We start from the raw sequence: 6,000 nt of genomic DNA on the forward strand, positions 1-6,000 counted from the left end.
GATCAAACCACCTCACACCACAAATTGTCCTCAAACATCTCATTTCCAGCACATCCAGCCTCCTTCGTACAACTCTATCTATAGCCCACGCCTCGCAACCATGTAACTTTGTTGGAACCACTATTCCTTCAAACATACCCATTTTTGCTTACCAAGATAACGTTCTCGACTTCCACACATTTTTCAACGCTCCCAGAACTTTCGCTCCCTCCACCACCCTATGATTCACTTCCGCTTCCATGGTTCCATCCGCTGCCAAATCCACTCCCAGATGTCTAAAACACTTCACTTCCCCCAATTTTTCTCCATTCAAACTTATCTCCAAACCGACTTGTCCCTCAACCCTACTGTACCTAATAACCTTGCTCTTATTCACATTTACTCTCAACTTTCTTCTTTCACATACTTTACCAAACTCAGTCACCAGCTTCTGCAGTTTCTCACACGAATCAGCCACCAGCGATGTATCATCAGCGAACAACAACTGACTTACTTCCCAAGCTCTCTCATCTACAATAGACTAAACACTTGCCCCTCTTTCTAAAACTGTCGCATTTACCTCCCTAACAACCCCATCCATAAACAAATTAAACAACCATGGAGACATCACGCACCTCAGCCGCAAACCAACATTCACTGAGAACCAATCACTTTCCTCTCTTCCTACACGTACACATGCCTTACATCCTCGATAAAAACTTTTCACTGCTTCTATCAACTTACCTCCCACACCATATATTCTTAATACCTTCCACAGAGCATCTCTATCAACTCTATCATATGCCTTCTCCAGATCCATAAATGCTACATACAAATCCATTAGCTTTTTTTAGTATTTCTCACATACATTTTTCAAAGCAAACACCTGATCCATACATCCTCTGCCACTTCGGAAACCACAATGCATATATATATATATATATATATATATATATATATATATATATATATATATATATATATATATATATTTATATATATATATATATATATATATATATATATATATATATATATATATATATATATATATATATATATAGATTTGGTAAACAGAGAAGAGGTAGTAAAAGCTTTGCGGAAGATGAAAGCCGGCAAGGCAGCAGGTTTGGATGGTATTGCAGTGGAATTTATTAAAAAGGGGGTGACTGTATTGCTGACTGGTTGGTAAGGTTATTTAACGTATGTATGACTCATGGTGAGGTGCCTGAGGATTGGCGGAATGCGTGCATAGTGCCATTGTACAAAGGCAAAGGGGATAAGAGTGAGTGCTCAAATTACAGAGGTATAAGTTTGTTGAGTATTCCTGGTAAATTATATGGGAGGATAGTGATTGAGAGGGTGAAGGCATGTACAGAGCATCAGATTGGGGAAGAGCAGTGTGGTTTCAGAAGTGGTAGAGGATGTGTAGATCAGGTGTTTGCTTTGAAGAATGTATGTGAGAAATACTTAGGAAAGCAAATGGATTTGTATGTAGCAATTATGGATCTGGAGAAGGCATATGATAGAGTTGATAGAGATGCTCTGTGGAAGGTATTAAGAATATATGGTGTGGGAGGAAAGTTGTTAGAAGCAGTGAAAAGTTTTTATCGAGGATGTAAGGCATGTGTACGTGTAGGAAGAGAGGAAAGTGATTGGTTCTCAGTGAATGTAGGTTTGCGGCAGGGGTGTGTGATATATCCATGGTTGTTTAATTTGTTTATGGATGGGGTGGTTAGGGAGGTGAATGCAAGAGTTCTGGAAAGAGGGGCAAGTATGAAGTCTGTTGGGGATGAGAGAGCTTGGGAAGTGAGTCAGTTGTTGTTCGCTGATGATACAGCGCTGGTGGCTGATTCATGTGAGAAACTGTAGAAGCTGGTGACTGAGTTTGGTAAAGTGTGTGAAAGAAGAAAGTTAAGAGTAAATGTGAATAAGAGCAAGGTTATTAGGTACAGTAGGGTTGAGGGTCAAGTCAATTGGGAGGTGAGTTTGAATGGAGAAAAACTGGAGGAAGTGAAGTGTTTTAGATATTTGGGAGTGGATCTGGCAGCGGATGGAACTATGGAAGCGGAAATGGATCATAGGGTGGGGGAGGGGGCGAAAATTCTGGGGGCCTTGAAGAATGTGTGGAAGTCGAGAACATTATCTCGGAAAGCAAAAATGGGTATGTTTGAAGGAATAGTGGTTCCAACAATGTTGTATGGTTGCGAGGCGTGGGCTATGGATAGAGTTGTGCGCAGGAGGATGGATGTGCTGGAAATGAGATGTTTGAGGGCAATGTGTGGTGTGAGGTGGTTTGATCTAGTAAGTAACGTAAGGGTAAGAGAGATGTGTGGAAATAAAAAGAGCGTGGTTGAGAGAGCAGAAGAGGGTGTTTTGAAATGGTTCGGGCACATGGAGAGAATGAGTGAGGAAAGATTGACCAAGAGAATATATGTGTCGGAGGTGGAGGGAACGAGGAGAAGAGGGAGACCAAATTGGAGGTGGAAAGATGGAGTGAAAAAGATTTTGTGAGATCGGGGCCTGAGCATGCAGGAGGGTGAAAGGAGGGCAAGGAATAGAGTGAATTGGAGCGATGTGGTATACCGGGGTTGACGTGCTGTCAGTGGATTGAATCAAGGCATGTGAAGCGTCTGGGGTAAACCATGGAAAGCTGTGTAGGTATGTATATTTGCGTGTGTGGACGTATGTATATACATGTGTATGGGGGTGGGTTGGGCCATTTCTTTCATCAGTTTCCTTGCGCTACCTCGCAAACGCGGGAGACAGCGGCAAAAAAAAAAACAAAAAAAAGAAAAAAAAAAAAAAAAATATATATATATATATATATATATATATATATATATATATATATATATATATATATATATATATATATATATATATATATATATATATATATTCTGTACTCAGTCTCTCCTGGTACTTCCTCACACAAGTCTCCTTCTGAAGCTCACTTACTCTCACCACTCTCTTCACCCCAACATTCTCTCTTCTGTTCTGAAAACCTCTACAAATCTTCTCCGTCACCTCCACAACATAATGATCAGACATCCCTCCAGTTGCACCTCTCAGCACATTAACATCCAAAAGTCTCTCTTTCGCGCGCCTATCAATTAACACGTAATCCAATAACAATCTCTGGCCATTTCTCCTACTTACATACGTATACTTATGTATATCTCTATTTTTAAACCAGGTATTCCCAATCAACAGTCCTTTTTCAGCACATAAATCTACAAGCTCTTCACCATTTCCATTTACAACACTGAACACCCCATGTATACTAATTATTCCCTCAACTGCCACATAACTCACCTTTGCATTCAAATCACCCATCACTATAACCCGGTCTCGTGCATCAAAACTACTAACACCCTCATTCAGCTGCTCCCAAAACAGAATGGCAAAAGGTGAGAACAAAGGAGGTAAGGGGAAATGGGGAGGAATGGGATGTATTTAGGGAAGCAGTGATGGCTTGCGCAAAAAATGCTTGTGGCATGAGAAGCGTGGGAGGTGTGCAGATTATAAAGGGTAGTGAGTGGTGGGATCAAGAAGTAAGATGATTAGTGAAAGAGAAGAGAGAGGCATTTGGACGATTTTTGCAGGGAAATAATGCAAATGAGTGGGAGACGTATAAAAGAAAGAGGCAGGAGGTCAAGAGAAAGGTGCAAAAGGTGAAAAAGAGGGCAAATGAGAGTTGGGTGAGAGATTATCATTAAATTTTAGGGAGAATAAAAAGATGTTTTGGAAGGAGGTAAATAAAGTACGTAAGACAAGGGAAAAAATGGGAACTTGAATGAAGGGGGCTAATGGGGAGGTGATAACAAGTAATGGTGATGTGAGAAGGAGATGGAGTGAGTATTTTCAAAGATTGTTGAATGTGTTTGATGATAGAGTGGCATATGAAGGGTGTTTTGGTCGAAGTGTTGTGCAAAGTGAAAGGGTTAAGGAAAATGATTTGGTAAACAGAGAAGAGGTAGAAAAAGCTTTGCGGAGGATGAAAGCCGGCAAGGCAGCGGGTTTGGATGGTATTGCAGAGGAATCTATTAAAAAAGGGGGTGACTGTATTGTTGACTGGTTGGTAAGGTTATTTAATCTATGTATAATTCATGGTGAGGTGCCTGAGGATTGGCGGAATGCTTGCATTGTGCCATTGTACAAAGGCAAAGGGGATAAGAGTGAGTGCTCAAATTACAGAGGTATAAGTCTGTTGAGTATTCCTGGTAAATTATATGGGAGGGTATTGATTGAGAGGGTGAAGGCATGTACGGAGTATTAAATTGGGGAAGAGCAGTGTGGCTTCAGAAGTGGTAGAGGATGTGTTAATCAGGTGTTTGCTTTGAAGAATGTATGTGAGAAATACTTAGAAAAGCAAATGGATTTGTATGTAACATTTATGGATCTGGAGAAGGCATATGACAGAGTTGATAGAGATGCTCTGTGGAAGTTATTAAGAATATATGGTGTGGGAGGCAAGTTGTTAGAAGCAGTGAAAAGTTTTTATCGAGGATGTAAGGCATGTATACGTGTAGAAAGAGAGGAGAGTGATTGGTTCTCAGTGAATGTAGGTTTGCGGCAGGCGTGTGTGATGTCCTCATGGTTGTTTAATTTGTATATGGATGGGGTTGTTAGGGAGGTAAATGCAAGAGTTTTGGAAAGGGGGGCAAGTATGCAGTCTGTTGTGGATGAGAGAGCTTGGGAGGTGAGTCAGTTGTTGTTCGCTGATGATACAGCGCTGGAGGCTGATTCATGTGAGAAACTGCAGAAGCTGGTGACTGAGTTTGGTTAAGTGTGTGAAAGAAGAAAGTAGACAGTAAATGTGAATAAGAGCAAGGTTATTACGTACAGTAGGATTGAGGGTCAAGTCAATTGGGAGATAAGTTTGAATGGAGAAAAACTGGAAGAAGTGAAGTGTTTTAGATATCTTGGAGTGGATTTGGCAGCGGATGGAATCACGGAAGCGGAAGTGAGTCATAGGGTGGGGGAGGGGGGCGAAAATTCTGGGAGCGTTGAAGAATGTGTGGAAGTTGAGAACTTTATCTCGGAAAGCAAAAATGGGTATGTTTGAAGGAATAGTGGTTCCAACAATGTTGTATGGCTGCGAGGCGTGGGCTATGGATAGAGTTGTGCGCAGGAGGGTGGATGTGCTGGAAATGAGATGTTTGATTACAATATGTGGTGTGAGGTGGTATGATCGAGTAAGTAATGTAAGGGTAAGAGAGTTGTGTGGCAATAAAAAGAGCGTGGTTGAGAGAGCAGAAGAGGGTGTTTTGAAATGGTTTGGTCACATGGAGAGAATGAGTGAGGAGAGATTGACCAAGATGATATATGTGTCAGAGGTGGAGGGTACGAGGAGAAGTGGGAGACCAAATTTGAGGTGGAAGGATGGAGTGAAAAAGATTTGGAGTGATCGGGGTCTGAACATGCAGGAGGGTGAAATGTATGCAAGGAATAGAGTGAATTGGAACGATGTGGTATACCGGGGTCGACGTGCTGTCAATGGATTGAACCAGGGCATGTGAAGCGTCTGGGGTAAACCATGGAAAGTCGTGTGGGGCCTGGATGTGGAAAGGGAGCTGTGGTTTCGGTGCATTATTACATGACAGCTAGAGACTGAGTGTGAACGAATGTGGCCTTTATTGTCTTTTCCTAGCGCTACCTCGCACACATAAGGGGGGAGGGTGTTGTTATTCCATGTGTGTTGGGGTGCCAATGGAAATTAATAAAGGCAGACAGTATGAATTATGTACATGTGTATATATGTATATGTCTGTGTGTGTATATATATGTATACGCTGAGATGTATAGGTATGTATATTTGCTTGTGTGGACGTGTATGTATATACATGTGTATGTGGGTGGGTTGGGCTATTCTTTTGTCTGTTTCCTTGCGCTACCTAATGCGGGAGACAGCGACAAAGCAAAATAAATAAAATACAAATAAAATATATATATATATATATATATATATCTTTTATTCTTTTTTTTAATTTTCCAAAAGAAGGAACAGAGAAGGGG

This window comes from Panulirus ornatus, chromosome 35 (genome assembly GCF_036320965.1).
Source record: "Panulirus ornatus isolate Po-2019 chromosome 35, ASM3632096v1, whole genome shotgun sequence".
NCBI lineage: Eukaryota > Metazoa > Arthropoda > Malacostraca > Decapoda > Palinuridae > Panulirus > Panulirus ornatus.